General features: G+C 49.1%; 1 pseudogene; it reads left to right on the forward strand.

Annotated features, from left to right (window-relative positions):
- Nucleotides 1-473: 473 nt before the first annotated feature.
- Nucleotides 474-1255, forward strand: LOC783392 (CD151 antigen-like; annotated as a pseudogene).
- The last annotated feature ends 14895 nt before the right edge of the window (nucleotides 1256-16150 follow it).

A 16150-nucleotide genomic window follows, 5' to 3' on the forward strand; every position in this document is an offset into this window, starting at 1 on the left:
CACTGCCTTCTCCGGGTATGTCATCTGACTGCCTCCCAAATAATACACTCACCTCGTTGCCCTCCATCACCGAAATGTTCAGAATATTGTCTGGGACACAGCACCTTAGCTACTTAAAAAGTGAATGGAGAGGGCGTGGGCCGCAGTGGGGCTGTGGGCACCCCCGGCCACAGCCCGCCTGGCCTCTGCCGCCTTGGGTGGACCCCGGGGGCCCGCCCGAGTGGGTGTCCCGCCCATGCGCTGAGCTCTGCTCGACCCGCATCGCGGCCTCCTTGGCCGCGGGCCGGGCCTGCGCCGGCTGCGTATTCTCTGAGCTCAGAGTCGCGGACCCCCCAGCCCGCCGCCAGCCGGACTCCGACGCGGGGCTGGTTGAGCCAGACCTGTGACGTGTCCCTGGCCTTCTAGTGGAGCTTCCTCAGGCGGGCACTTCTGTCTTCCTGCCTTACAGAGGAGCCCTCCCCACCAGCCCGCCCCCCGGCTCCAGGATGGGCGAGTTCGGGGAGAAGTCGACAACTACATGGGGCACCGTCTGCCTCAAGTGCCTGCTCTTCACTTGCAGCTGCTGCTTCTGGCTGGCTGGTCTGGCCTTCACGGCTGTGGGCATCTGGACGCTGGCCCTCAGGCGTGACTGCATCAGCTGCTGGCTTGGGGCACCTGCCTGGCCACAGCCTGCATCCTGGTGGTGGTGGGCGCTGTCGTCACTGTAACTGGGGTTCTGGGCTGCTGTGCCACCTTCAAGGAACAGAGGAATCTGCTATGTCTGTCCTCCATCCTTCTTAACTCTGCTGGAGATCATTGCAAGAGTCTATGTCTACTCTCAGTGGCTGAACGCAGAGCTCAAGGAGAACCTGAAGGACACCATGACCAAGGGGTACCACCAGCCGGGCCACGAGGGCATGAGCAGCGCCGTGGACAAGTTGCAGCAGGAGTTCCTCTGTTGTGGCAGCAACAACTGGCAGGCCTGGCAGGACAGGGAGCGGGACTGGCAGGACAGTGAGTGCATCCGCTTGGGCCAGGCAGGTGGACATGTGGTCCCCGAGAGCTGCTGCAAGACCATGGTTGCTGGCCATGGGCGGTGGGACCACGCCTCCAACGTCTACAGAGTGGGGGCAGCTGTATCACCAAGCTGGAGACCCTCATCCAGGAGAACTTGAGGATCAGCGGGGCCATGGGCCTGGGCATCGCCTGTGTGCAGGTGTTCGGCGTGCTCTTGTACAACAGCCTGTACAAGAGCCCGAAGCTGGAGCGCTGTTGACCGTGTCTGTGGGCGCCAGCCCTCCATGTACACCATAGCTTCTCGCAATGTGGTGACTACTGACTCTCCTGACAGCCAGGCTGCTGCGGTCCAGGATGTGGCTCTGCCCCTCCTCTGCAGGGGAGACTGGGTTCTGGTGCCTAGGCCCCCCACCATGCCATCACCGGGACCTCTGGGGACCCCCAAACCCCAGAGGCAGCTTCAAGTGCCTTTAGCTGCACACCAAAGTCCCAAGGCCTAAAAGGTCAGCCCCACCTATCTGCTGGGGTAGGTGGGTGGGGGCTGGGGATTAACAAGGGTCCCCCTCCCACTGCTGTCTTCTTTGGGCTGAAGTCATGGCCTTGGGTTGCTCCCTGAGGCCTGCGCGAGTTGGACAGAAATGGGCTGGCACAGGGGGCGCCGAGCAGCAGATGAGGAGGCCCCAAGTGCCTCCCCACAGACCCCTTGGGTATTGGGGCCTCCTCCTTAACTGGGGAACAGCCCTCCTGGCCAAGCCTCTGCCGCTCCCCTGCTGCCCTCCCACCGTGCTGACCACCATCTGCAGCCTTGTGTTCACTGGTTCTTTGTGGTCACCCCTCTCCCAGAGGCAGGCATCCCGTGGGTTATAGTCACTGCTGTATTCCATGCCTAGGACTGCTCCTGCTACTTGACAGGTGCTCAATAAATGTCTGTGGAATTAAAAAAAAAAGGGGGGGGTGGATTTTATTAATGTACTTTCAAGCTGAGATCATACTATATTAATGGTTTGCAACTTGATGTTTTCACTTAATATGGTGTGACCACAATGACTTTTTCCAGGTGGCTCAGTGGTAAGAAATCCTCCTGCCAAACAGAAGACCTGGGTTCGATCCCTGGGTCAGGAAGATCCCCTGGAGAAGGAAATGGAAACACATTCTAGTATTCTCACCTGGGAAATCCCATATGGACAGAGGAGCCTGGCAGGCTACAGTCCATAGGGTTGTAAAAGAGTTGGACACGACTTAGCAACTAAACAATGACTTTTAATGGTAGTGTGGTAGTCCATTGAATGGATATATCATCATTTTCAATTAAGTCCCTGTTATTGACTAGTTGGGACATTTCTTTTTTATTTGATTTATTTTATTGAAGTATAATTGATTTACAATGTATTAATTTCTGCTGTATAGCCAAATGATTCAGTTATACAATCATATACATTCTTTTTCATGTCCTTTTCCATTATGTTTTATCACAGGATATTGAATTTAGTACCCTGTAGGACCTTATTGTTTATCCATCTTATATATAACAGCTTGCATTTCCTAATCCCAATCCACCCCTCCCCCACTCCCCTTCTCCCTTTGCTAACCACAGATCTGTTTCCTTTTTTGGGGTTGGAGGGGGGACATTTCTGATACTTGTATTTGCAAGAGATACTATAGCAACCATCCTTGTACACACAGAGTTTTGCATCCCTCCATGACCATTTCCCTAGGATTAATTTCTAGCAGTAAAATCGTGGCATCAAAGCGGGGATCGTGTTTATCCTCTTGATATATATTGCCAGATTGGCTCGAAGAACAGTTGTACCATCTCTGAGTTTGCTTTGATGACCCTTAGCATTTGGCCTTCTTAATGGAATCCTCTGAACACAAAGGAAATGTCACTATCTGCTTACTTAAGGTTGAGGTCACTCAGCGAGACAGGTGATGTCTGCTGCCTACAGAAAGCCCCTTCATTTCCAGTGACGGGTACACCTTCGAGCACTGACAGGGCCGGCATGTGATTTGTGGGGATCCTCTAGGCAGTGATGCTTTAAGACTAGAAGTCGCTTCAGCTGGGCCTGAGGGGTTTATCATTCTGGAAACTGATGACAGCCTGCCCCAGCCAAATTCTGTCCCAACTGGATATTCCTCCTTTTGTGTCTAAAACAGGCCCTGGGCTCAGCCAGCTGGCCTGTCGCTGATCCCTGCCCACACCTGACCAAGTCTCGTGTGCCTTTGCTCACCTGCCTTCACTACACTCTCTTCCATCTGCTTCCCCACGGTCTAGGGCTGCTCCCCACCCCCACCTTCTCGGAAGCCCCCCAGGGAGCCCCTTCCAGCCCAGAACTGCTGTCAGTCACTCTGATGACCAACCTCTCCTCTGACATTTCATCTCACTGTGCTGTGTAGACACCTTTGTGCCTGGATAAGTTGAAATCTCCAACTGAGTATTTTTCTCCCTCTGGGAACTGGTCCATAGTAGGGATAGTCAGGCCTGGGACTGAGCCTTGACTCTGCTTCCTACTAGCTCTGTGCCTTTGGACAATGTATTGAATCCTTCTGAGCCTCAGTTTTCCCATCTGTAAAGTGGGATTATAATAGTACCTATCTGAAAGAGTTGCTCTGAAAATCCAATCCGCATAAAGTTCTTCACAGAGTGCCTGACCACGAAACAATTGCTGAAATCGATGGACAAATAGGAATTCATCTTCATTTTGTCTCTACCTCCACAGAGGCTGAACCAGTGATATGCACAATGTTAAAGGAGACATTTGTGGATGGAATGAACATATATAAGCCTTCACTGTGTTTGTATTTAGCCTTACTAAACAGCATCCAGGGGGACCAGAACCAGCCATCTCAGGATCTAGGGGCAAAACAAGGAAAAAGGCATCTCATCTTTAGCTGACTTCTCCCTGAGACCTGTATCCAGTGTTTCCCCTCCCCACATTATCTGATTTAATCCCCACACCAACCCCAAAGGCAGATATTTTTATGTCTCTCTGACAGCAAAATCTACTCTTTTGGGACCATCTACTGTGTGCTAGACCTAGGCAAGACACTTTTTAAAAATGTGATTTCATTGAAACCCTCACACTATCTTAGTGAGATGAGGATTGTTATTCCTAAAGATGAAATGGTATCAGAAAATTTAAGTATACCACCCAAGGGCTCACAGGTAGTAACAGAAGAAGATGAGACTGGATTTGAAAAAAAAAAAAAAAAGAACCAATACCCCACCCCACCCCTCAAAAAAAGCTAGAAATTTTCACTAACCATCTGACTTTTTGACATTCTCACAGAACAGAGCTCTGCATTCAGTCGGTGTTTAATAGAAAGGCGATTCCAGTTGCATGGTGATCTTGGCCCTTTTAACAGATGCTTCAGAGGGAGCGGTTTCTATTTCTGGTGGCCATTCGTGATCTCCAGGGAGGTTGCTCCCCACCTCCTCCTCTGCCATCATGATGTTCTTGTTTTTTTCTGGGCCCTATGACTCAGCACACAGCTCCAGATGGCTTCCTGCGTTTCCAGCCTTATTGGCTGGGGTGCCCAGGTCCTGGTACAGTAAACTAAAACCGAAAATCAGTTACAGCTAAGAACAGAAACGCTCTCTTCTCTGCCCTCTAATGTGAAGACCACAGGATCCACAGCTCATGCTGGTTGGTCCCTCTATGGCCTTAGCTTGCATTGTTCATCCCTTCTGGCCCCAAGATACCCACACTCCACCCCAGCACATCCTTGATGCCTTAAAGATGACACCCAGGGGTGAACCCAGGGGCCAGGTTCCGCCACCACCTTGGTTGATTGACCTTAGGCAATTTTCTTTGTGAGCCTCAGCGATCAGACAGGGACACTGATACTGCCTGCCTCTGAAGAGTGTGGGGTTAGGGTTGCCAGACAAAATACAGAGCACCCAGTGCTATGGACTAAATCCTATATCTCACCAAAACTCCTTTGCTAAATCCTACTGCCCTAGGTGATGGTATTAGGAAGTGGGACCACTGGGAGGTACATAGGTCACACGATCAGAGGCTTCCTGAATGCCTGAGTGGTGATGCAAGAGACCCCACGGAGCTCCCTCATCCTTCCTCCCGTACAAGGACCCATCTGTAAATCCGCAGAAGGGCTCTCTCCAGACTCTGAATCTGCTAGTGCCTTGATCTTGGACTTCTTAGCCTCCAGAACCCTGAGAAATAAATGTGTGTTTTTTAAGCCACCTGGTCTGTGGTATTTTGTTATAGCAGCGCTAATGCACTAAGACACTCAATTAAAATCAAACTTCAAATAGACAGACTTTTTTAAGTATAAGTATGTTCCAAATATTGCATTCAGATTTAACTGGGTAATTTGTAACTTCATTTACTAAATTTAGTAAGTCTGTGTGGAGTGAGGTGACAAATGTGGAAATTCTATGTGGCCTAGCAAGAGCTGTATACTTAACAATGCCTTTACCACGAGCTTGTGTATCAACCCCTGGGCCAGCAGCTTGGTCTGGAGCGTAGAACAGGCAGTCTCAGCATTGGGTGATGGTGAGTTACACCACCTCAGCCTGTGAACTGGGAAACCTGGCTCTTGTTTGTCAGTTGACTGATCCTTGGACAGTTCAGTCTGGGGCTTCAGTGATTCCATTTTGAATTCTCCCAAATTCAAGAATGAGAAACTTTGGGACCACAGCTAGCCAGAACTTTTCCTATTGCTGGTTGACAGGCACACGTCTGGACCAAAATCTCCTTTTGACTATATGATTGAAGAAGGAAAAAACCCAACATGACTTATAAGTGAATTATGCAACAAAGGATAGATTTAGCTCCAAGAACACTGCTTAACATAGGAAAACAAAAGGAAACCACTAGTAAACCATATACAGACAACTTGTTTATTTAGGGCTTTGGGTGTCTCCTACTACCAGAATTCTGAGGGAAGGAATTTCTTCTGTTTTGTTTTTAGGGCCTGGCCTAGGCAGGGTGGACTGTTTGTTTACCTGAAACCAGTCTAGCTAGTTACATTAAAGAAAAATAAAGGTCTTAATCTATGAGGAAGGAAGCTTTCTAAGACCAATACCCTCCCTTCCTTGTTTAGGAGATGATATTCATGGCCCTAAGGGTATTGTTTCTTTCAGGTTTTTGTTTCGTTTTTATTTTTTTGGCTGTACCACATGACTTGTGGGATCTTAGTTCCCTGATCAGGGATCGAACCCGGCCCTAGGCAGTAAGATGGAGGAGCCCTAATCACTGGACTGCAGGGAATTCCCAGCCCCAGGTTTTTTAAAGCAGTTTTTACCACCTCTCAACAAAATCTCCCCTAAACAGTAACCAAGTCAAGAGTCCAGTAACTGGGCCCAAGGGCTGGGTTCCTTGGCCTGCATTCCCCCAAGTTCCTTAAATATCTGCTACCATGTTTTTGTTTTTGTTTTTAACAGATTTGTCATTGGTTACCAAGACACTAATGAATGCCCAGTACCCAGTCAGTATTTGAGTCTCATGACTGGCTGGCTCCACGAATCAAAGAAGGACAGGTTGACCCCAGGAACTCCTTAGCATTCAGGAAGCCATCTTGGAATTCGCCTCTTACAAGCGGCAATCCAAAGGGGGGCCCAAGAAAGCTGGGGCTTGGGAATGGCTCACTGATTCCTGCAGCTGCCTCTGGGCCCCTCCTCTCAGTCGCCCTTCCTTCATCTCTCCCTGAACTGCCACAGGGTCAGCTTTCTACCTCATAGTTCTCAAAGCTGCTCCCACATCTCCATTCCTGTCACCTGCCCAGGCCAGCCTTCCCCATCTCTCCCAGGATTATTGCTTCCAGACTTTGCTCCTCACATCCTTCTTCCCCAAAACCAAGAGTCAGCCGCGGTCAGCTTGTCCCATATCTCCAATTCTATTACATTTAGGAAGCCTGACACTTTCACTAAAACATTGCTTTGTGCGAGATGCGGGGAGACAGGGCTCACACACTCACGGCCATTTCTGGTTTTGAAGACCCGCTTCCACTGAATTTGCCCAGGATAGGAACTGAATACTTTGTACACACACTGCTGTCATCCCATCATCTACCATATCAATACAGATGTGGCTTTGGCCCTTTTTCCAATTTCCCACTGCCCCAAACTCCTATCAGTCATTTTTGTGAGCATCAGACTTTTCTGAATTTTTCTGGATGGAGAAATTTATGTCAGCAAAGCATTGTGTCTTTAATTATGAACTTGAAGTAAATATGTAATGCATGACTTTTCATTAAGGCAAATTAAAACATCAGAGATAAAGCTCATAGCATAGAACAAGAAGGTGGAGGAACATGTTTTCTTGACGTCATCCCTGAGTCCCCATCCAGCCCCGGAGTGCTTACCTCTTGAACTTCCTGTTGTGAGATATAAATAAACTCCTACACACCAGGTCTTTTGCTCCTTGCAGTAAATATAATTGTATCTGACGTGTTCCTCATCTGGCTCTGAAACTGCCCACTCTTAGTGATTTCTAGCCTCTTACCCATATTAATTTTCCTACCTAGCATTTCAATTTCCTACCTAGCATTTCAACACTAGCTGAGGATATACTATTTCTTAATAGTTTACACGTTTTCTGTTTTCCCACAAGAATCTTGGCTCCTGTGAGGAAGGAGCTTGTCTTGCTGTCATATCCCTAGGGTCGAACACAGTACTGGGTATATAGTAGGTAATCCATACGTCTTTGTCAGATAAATAGCAGCAGTAGTCTTAGTTGCTCAGCCAGGTCTGACTGTCTGCGGCCCAGTGGACTGTAGTCCATCAGGTTCCTCTGTCAATGGAATTCTCCAGGCAAGAATTCCGAAGTGGTAGCCATTCCCTTTTCCAGGAGAATCTTCCCAACCCAGGGATCAAACTGGAGCTTCTAAGTGGGTGAATACAAATCTGATCATGTCTCTCCCCATTTAAAGGCTAAACTCCAAACTGCTCAAATAGGCAATCGAGGCCATTTCCGCCCTGGACTCTGCCTGTCGCACCTGCCTTATCCCAAATCATACTTTTTGCTGCTGCCTCTGTCTGTACCCTCTGCTGAGGCTTTGCACAGGCTGCTTGCTCCTGCACACACACACATTATTGAGCCCCTACTCTATGCCAGGCGCTCATTTAGGTCTAGGAGAGAACTCAGTGAACCAGACAAGGAAAGTCTCTGCTGCCATGGAATTCAGCAAGAAGGACAGATGTTAGCCAAGTAGCTACCGTGCGCAGTTTTAATAAGAGGGGGGATAAGGGAATGATAAGAGCCCCTCGGTCTCTAGGCAGCAAACTTCTATTATTCTTTAAAATCCAACTTAGGGGAAGGTGCAGCGTCACTTCCTCTAAGAGGACGTTTCCGTGCCTCTGGCCTGGAGTAGGTGCTTCTGGTGCCCCCATAGACACCTGCTGGACCTCCCAAGCCATAGAACTCAGCCTATTGTCTTTGCTGCCTCTTGTGTGTTTCTCTAGCCAGCCTGTGAGCCCTGTCTTACTGATCTCTGTATTTTGCAAGGTCCAGGAGAGGGCTCAGCATGGAAGTTTTTATTGAATTCAGCAACTGACCTGTCCCTTCTGTGGCCTGCCCCCTGCTTCGCAGCCCCCTTTCCCTTGCACAGGTTCCAGGCTATCTTGGTGTCTCCCTTCCACGCTCAGCTCCCCAGGCATTTCTTCATCTTGTTTGAATTAACCCTTCCTCTCCCAAGGGAAGCTGTGGATTGGGAAAGTACCAATTTCCTTTTGGGCTAAGTGAAGCTTAGGTAAAAGGCCAAGAAAGTTCACTCTAAACTCTAATAGTGATTGTTTTTATGCTTTTTTCCCCCTTTATTCTTCAGGCTAAAAAGCCGCTCTTCCCCTTCTTTGTTTTGCATTATTATCCAACTATACTCTTTCCAGAATATACCAGATTTCTCATGTCTCTGTACCTCTGCACATGCTGTTCCCCTCTGCCAGAAATACTGTTCCCCACCACTCCTTCTTGATAAAAGCGACCACACCCTTTGAAGCCTAGCTCACATGTTACCTCCTCAGTATGGCTTCTCCCATGCCCCCTCTCCCATCCCCAAGGAAAATGATTTGTTCAAGGGTGCTCTCTGCTTCCTTGGCTATCACCTCATCCTACAGCATTTTGATGGTTCATCCGTGATACTTTTATTCTCAGACAGCAAACCCCTCACCATTTGGATGTGCTCACCCCTCTTTGTCCTTCTGGTCTCAGTGTAGGGCTGGCACCCTGCGAAAGCAAATATTAATAAATGATTGCTGCTTTGATGGCTGAGGTCTAGGGCACAGGGTGAGAAGGAGCAGCTATCTCTCCTGGTAACAGTGCTTTGATATGCCCTGGAATCATCTCCCCACTTTCTGCCCATATGGTTTGGGTGAAACTAAGACCCAGAACAGAACAGACGATCCAAGGCAACCCAACCAGCACAACTGACCACAGTGACTGCCCAGGGCTTGTTAGGCAACCCAAGCCTGAGCAATCAGAAAAGTGAAAGTGAAGTCGCTCAGTCGTGTCCGACTCTTTGCGACTCCATGGACTGTAGCCTACCAGGCTCCTTGGTCCATGGAATTTTCCAGGCAAGAGTACTGGAGTGGGTTGCCATTTCCTTCTCCAGGGGATCTTCCCAACCCAGGGATCGAACCTGGGTCTCCCACATTGCAGGCAGACGCTTTACCATCTGAGCCACCAGGGAAGACTGGTGCAATCAGAGACTGAGCAATCAGAGCATGGCAGCAAAACTGCGTATGGGTCTTGGGGGAAAGAAAAATGATACACTAAAAGTAGAGCCAGTTCAGTTCAGTCGCTCAGTCGTGTCCGACTCTTTGCGATCCCATGAATCGCAGCACGCCAGGCCTCCCTGTCCATCACCACCTCCCAGAGTGCACCCAGATTCACGTCCATCGAGTCAGTGATGCCATCCAGCCATCTCATCCTCTGTCGTCCCCTTCTCCTCCTGCCCCCAATCCCTCCCAGCATCAGGGTATTTTCCAATGAGTCAACTCTTCGCATGAGGTGGCCAAAGTACTGGAGTTTCAGCTTTAGCATCATTCCTTCCAAAGAAATCCCAGGGCTGATCTCCTTCAGAATGGACTGGTTGGATATCCTTGCAGTCCAAGGGACTCTCAAGAGTCTTCTCCAACACCACAGTTCAAAAGCATCAATTCTTCGGCGCTCAGACTTCTTCACAGTACAACTCTCACATCCATACATGACCACTGGAAAAACCATAGCCTTGACTAGATGGACCTTTGTTGGCAAAGTAATGTCTCTGCTTTTCAATAGGCTATCTAGGTTGGTCATAACTTTCCTTCCAAGAAGTAAGCATCTTTTAATTTCATGGCTGCCAGTCACCATCTACAGTGATTTTGGAGCCCAGAAAAATGAAGTCTGACACTGTTTCAACTGTTTCCCCATCTATTTCCTACGAAGTGATGGGACCGGATGCCATGATCTTCGGTTTCTGAATGTTGAGCTTTAAGCCAAGTTTTTCACTCTCCACTTTCACTTTCATCAAGAGGCTTTTGAGTTCCTCTTCACTTTCTGCCATAAGGGTGGTGTCATCTACATATCTGAGGTTATTGATATGTCTCCCGGCAATCTTGATTCCAGCTTGTGTTTCTTCCAGTCTAGCGTTTCTCATGATGTACTCTGCATATAAGTTAAATAAGTAGAGCCAGTGCCTCTAAAAAGTGTCCCGAAGTCCAGGATAATCGACAGTCTGACTGCTCATGGTTCTGTGCTTCCAAAGGACCAAAAAGTTTCTACCCTCGAAATCTGCTACTGTTGTGGGAGAAATTAGGTCTGCCTAGAGTTAAACGAAGCAGGATGAGGCTGTGGTCAAAGAGCACACACTTTGGAGTCAGACTGTGGAAGACTGAATTTTAGCCCTGCCACTTGCTAACTGTCCCTTATCTCCGTGACCCTCGGTCTCTTCAGCAGGCCAAAGAGAGCATCAATTTGCAGGTTCGCTATAACAAGTAGGATGTGCATGTAAATAGCAGTTATTTAATTACTACTATTACTCTGTTATCGGAGAAGGTGATGGCACCCCACTCCAGTACTCTTGCCTGGAAAATCCCATGGACAGAGGAGCCTGGTAGGCTGCAGTCCATGGGGTCGCTAAGAGTTGGAAGTTGCTTCAGTCATGTCCGACTCTGTGCAACCCCGTAGACGGCAGCCCACCAGGCTCCCCCGTCCCTGGGATTCTGCAGGCAAGAACATTGGAGTGGGTTGCCATTTCCTTCTCCAATGCGTGAAAGTGAAAAGTGAAAAGAAAGTCGCTCAGTCGTGTCTGACTCTTAGCGACCCCATGGACTGCAGCCTACCAGGCTTCTCCATCCATGGGATTTTCCAGGCAAGAGTACTGTAGTGGGGTGCCATTGCCTTCTCTGAGCAGCAGCATTACTCTGTTATAATTATTAGTAGGAGGTATTTGGGTTATTTATTTGCAAATGACAAAGACCCAACTTTAAAACATGTATAAGCAAAGAGGCAAGTATTAGTCCACGTAGCTGAAAGCGAGAGGTACGTTTTGAGTTTCACAAATGACTCTAAGACTGGGTGTCCTGCTTGCACCTCTCAGCCTCGCTTATCTCTGGGGTGACCTTATTCTCAGGCAACCACCAGGCATGCAGAGTCTCTAGTTGCTCCAGAGAGCTAGCAATTCCTGTTGAAAATAAAGCATTTTTTTTATGCAACATGCGACTATCTTGGAACTGAGGCTCATTGGTTATTGCATTACCACATTCTTATCCTGGAGCCTGTCAAGGGCAAGAGAACACGTTCTGATTGGCTAAGCCTGGGCCATGTGACCAGCTTTGGTGTTGAGCGGGGAGGAGAGAATCTGACTTTTTTCAGCTTGAGAGCGGTGGGGAAGAGGGTGTCCACAGAACACCAGGATGTTGTCACCCAAAGAGTGGGGTATGCTGGAGAAAAAAACCCCAAAACAACAGCTGTGCTCTACTAAAGGAGATTAGTCGGGCCCAAGGAAGGATTAGACGTGGAAGATCAGGGAATCAACAGGCTCAAGGCCAACAGGATGGCTCTGACTTTGCAGCCCCGACTTTGGTCCCTGACTGGCCTCAGGAGCCTGACTCAGCAGTCAGGCTGCCACACATGGGGTTTTGCAACCGACCTTTCCTCTCTCCCCAGCCCTGCACTGGTGTGTCCCTGGGGCTGGACCCAGCTCCCGTCTTGAAATGCCCCCTGCCTGGGCCTCTGCCAGTCCCTAGGAGAGGGAGGGTCTCTGGCCTCCTCACATCAGCTCTCCCATTTCACCCTTCCATCCTCCTTGCCCTGGGGCAAAGTCTGGCAACTGTTGAGAAAACGGTCAATGGCCACTTTGCTCTTTGGTTGGGAAGCACGTGGCCAGGGCTGTGTGGCTCCCCTGCCCCCAGCCAAGCAGGAGAAAAACCAGGATTGCTTTGCAGACACCCGGGCCCCCAGAGAGGAGCATGGTCCAGTGCTTCTCAGCCTCCGGAGTGATAAATGGGAATAATAATAGCTATTCTGATCAGTCCTCCGTAGGTAAATAGCAGATAAGGTCACGCTAGGAACACACCCTTGCAAAGCCAGGGCTCCCACCCTCAGCTGACCTTTCCTGAGCTCCTACTGCCTTCCAGACCTGAGTTGTGCAGTGAGACAAAGAAAGAAAAATGTCTAGTCCCTGCCCCAAGTTGTTCACTAGTTTCTCTAGTGGGGACAGACAGGTAGCCGTCAGCCTTCAGTGTAGAGTCCTTTTATGGAAGGAAGCACAGGGGGCTTGGGGAGTACAGGGGAGGCATGGAGGAGACAACTGGGGCGACTGGGAGGGACCAGGCCCAGGGGATGGGGACTGAGCTGGCTCCCAAAGAAGGACTTTCCAGCCGGCTGGAGAAAGGAGGGAAAGGGCATCCCAGGGCAAGCAGCATGGGCAAAAGCAAAAGTTGCTTAGGAAGCTGTTAGTGGAGCCCAGGGCACCGGGAGGGGAGATGGAAAGAGAGGAAATTGAAGCAACAGATGCGACCACTGTTCAGATATTCTAAATAGGGGAGGGTCAGGTCTGATAGAGAACTCTGGTTCAGGTCATTTCATCAGAAACAAGTAAACAGAAGCTCTGGCAGAGTAGAAGTCTCCCTTCCATAGGAAATTAACTTAGCAAAGATTTGGGGGCTCCCAGGGAAAGATACAGGGAAGCCTAACTTCCCAGGAAACCCCTTTCCAGTGTCATATCCATTGGCACATCTGGTGCCAGCTTTTATTTCCTGCATTGTCACCCCCTTAAATCAAGCTTCTTCCTGAGAAATCGCAGCATGGTAGATGATTGGACCGTAGCAGTAGTCAGGAGGGGCGGCACACAGCCCCTACCCACCCCAGCTGGCCAGGTCAAGCAGCCAGGCAGATGCCCAGCCAGCAAAACCTGCATATGCTGGAGGGGCCTTTCGGATGGGTGGGGTGGGGCAGATACATCTCTTTCTGTCCCCTCCTTCTGTCATTTCAAAATTAACTTGCTGTTTGTTTGGGAAGGGCGAGAGCCCCTTGGCCATCTGTTCCTGGCTGTGTGACCTTGACCAAAGCCTTGTGAGCCTGAGCTTCCTCAGCTGAAAATATGAAATGAAGGGGCCCAAGAGGCAAACCGCCTGAGTGAGGGGGGAGGAGGTGACAGGCTCACTCCCTGCTCCCTCCTCCCTGAGGCCTGAGGGTCTCCTTCAGGCAGGGCGCACTGGGGGTCCCGAGAAGCAGTGACACTCCAGACAGTGGGTTCATCCCAGATCTGGTCATAAACCATAGTCTACTTATTTCAAAAGTCATAGATCAAGTGAAGAAACCGCCAACTACAGTGTGTTTTAAGGCCCAACGTGCAGGGCTTCCTAGTGACCTGGAGTTGGGCCTAACTCTGCAGTTTTATCCCAGCTGCCCTCCCATCCTCTGAGTTTTCTGGCTCTGTGAGCGGCTTCTGGGAAGCAGCCCCCACATGCCCCTCCACCCTCACTTAGCAAGCGGCACACACTGGCCACCCAAGGGAAGACAGAATGGGGAGATGCCTACGTAGCCCTGGGAAGTGAGTTCGGACACTTCAGTGGGAATCCCAAAGTCCTAGAAACCCAAAGTTCCACCTGGAGGGGAGGTCTGTAGGCTCCAAATGGGCACATTCCTCTGTTCCCTGAGACTCCTCACTTGCGGGGAAGGAAGAAGGCCCAAGTGGGCTCCTCTGAACTGCAGGGCCCAGGGCTAAAGTCCCTTTTGTTCTAGTCAGAGGGTGCTGGACAGGGAGTCAGGAAAAAGACATCAGGTTTTTGGTTTCCTTCTTTCCAAGTGAGATGGCTCTCTTTAATTAAATTCTGGTGCATCGGGTCTTAGTTTGCCCACGCGCACCCTTCGTTGTGGTGCACAGGCTTCTCTCTAGCTGCAGTGAGGGGACTCAGGAGACCCCCTGGCGTGTGGGATCTTAGTTCCCCGACCAGGGATCAAACCCGCGTCCCCTGTGTTGGAAGGAGATTCTTAACTACTGGACCAGCAGGGAAGTCCCTCCAAGTGTGATCTTGAGTCAGTCCCAGACTCTCCGGACCTTAGTCTGCTCAGCGACACACTGACTTAGTCAATCTGTTTAGTCTCTGAGCTTCCTTCTGGATCTCGTCCAAGGTCCTGAAGCCGCCCCGCCCTTTCTCAGGCCAGAGGGTGTCAGCCAGCAGTTTCCCTAGGTCTTCCTGCCGGAGGCCGGCATCTTCTCAGCACTGAGCACCTGGGCTCGGGAAACAGCAGGATCAGGACTGAGAAGCAGATAAACTAACACCTTTCATTGATTTCATCTGTGGCCTGGAAGCATAAGCACAGTCTTGCCCACACAGGTGCCTGAGTCTCCCAGGCAGAACAGCCTTCATTAAAAGCCTGTTGACAGTCTGGTTCTCCCAAGCCAGGCCTATAATCAGGGTTTTTAAAGAAACTAAATGAGTTAGGCAAATTGAGAGGCCAGAGAGTTCCTGTGAGTTCTGCAGGGCTGGGGACAGTTCTGGTGAGGACAGATAAGGACCGAGGAGGAAAGGAGGGGAGAAGATGGGGGAGGGGCACAGGAGGATGCGTGGAATTGTTATTACCAGTTAGAATTTTACCAAAACTTTCATATACATTTGCTCAGTGATTTAACGGTTTCACAGATCTGTAAAATCCTCTCCTGATTTCAGGATCTGAAAAAGAAGTGAGTTGCTCATTTTTAATTTTGTTAAGGAAACACATTAAAAAAACAAATATTCATTTAATTGTTTATTCATCTGACAAGTATTTATTGGGTCGACTGTGTATTTCAGGTTCTGGGATACAGCTGTGAATGAAATGGACAAAAATCCCTGTCCTCCTGGGAAAAGTCAGACAATGGACCAAACCAGGAAATAAATATTAGGTCTGGTGGTGCTAAGTACCATGGAGGAAAAGCAGGTCAGGGAAGGGGACCGGGTGTTCTTTCAATAGAGGTCAGGGAAGCTTTCCTTGAGGAGGACACGCTTGAGTAAAGTTCTGAAGCTGGTGAGGGAGTGAGCCTGTGGGTGGACAGGTGGGTGGATTAGGGATTTCAGGCGGAGGGAATGAAGAACGAAAACCCTTAGCCGTTTCAACTACAAAACAAAAAATAGTAAAGGAGAGATATAATCTCAGAATAAAGGCTAAAATTCTTCTTAAAGGAGGACAACTGAAAACCTAACGTGGTGATAAATACTACCATGTCACTGTGTCTGTATATTTGCCTACATAATAAATATATAGAGATCTATAGATATGGATATACATATGTATTGTTGATATATAGAGAATATATATAGTATATGTATATATATTATATGTATATCATATATGAATATATCATATATGATACGAATATATAATATTCATTGTCATCCTTTTTCTCTTTATCTTATATGTCCCAAGTCAGTATTTGTCTGCAGACTAGCATATGGCAATGTATTGTTTGTGCTTTGTAAAGTGAGGAATTTGAGCCTTGGAGAGGGAGATGGCCTTGCCCAGGGTCACAGCAGCTGGTACCCGTGAGGCCAGCAATCCGTCTAGACCCAGGGCCTCCACTCTTCACCATGAGCCACCCTGGCCTGCTTCGCAGCCACACCTCCTGAGCCCAGCCCCAGGACTCCACAAGTGGTGAATAAAGAAACAGCTTGACCATCTGGTTGAACCTGACTTTTATTCATTTTTCTTCCCCAAACTGTGGGCCTAGGAAG

The sequence above is a fragment of the Bos taurus genome, chromosome 20 (genome assembly GCF_002263795.3).
Source record: "Bos taurus isolate L1 Dominette 01449 registration number 42190680 breed Hereford chromosome 20, ARS-UCD2.0, whole genome shotgun sequence".
In the NCBI taxonomy this organism is placed as follows: Eukaryota; Metazoa; Chordata; class Mammalia; order Artiodactyla; family Bovidae; genus Bos; species Bos taurus.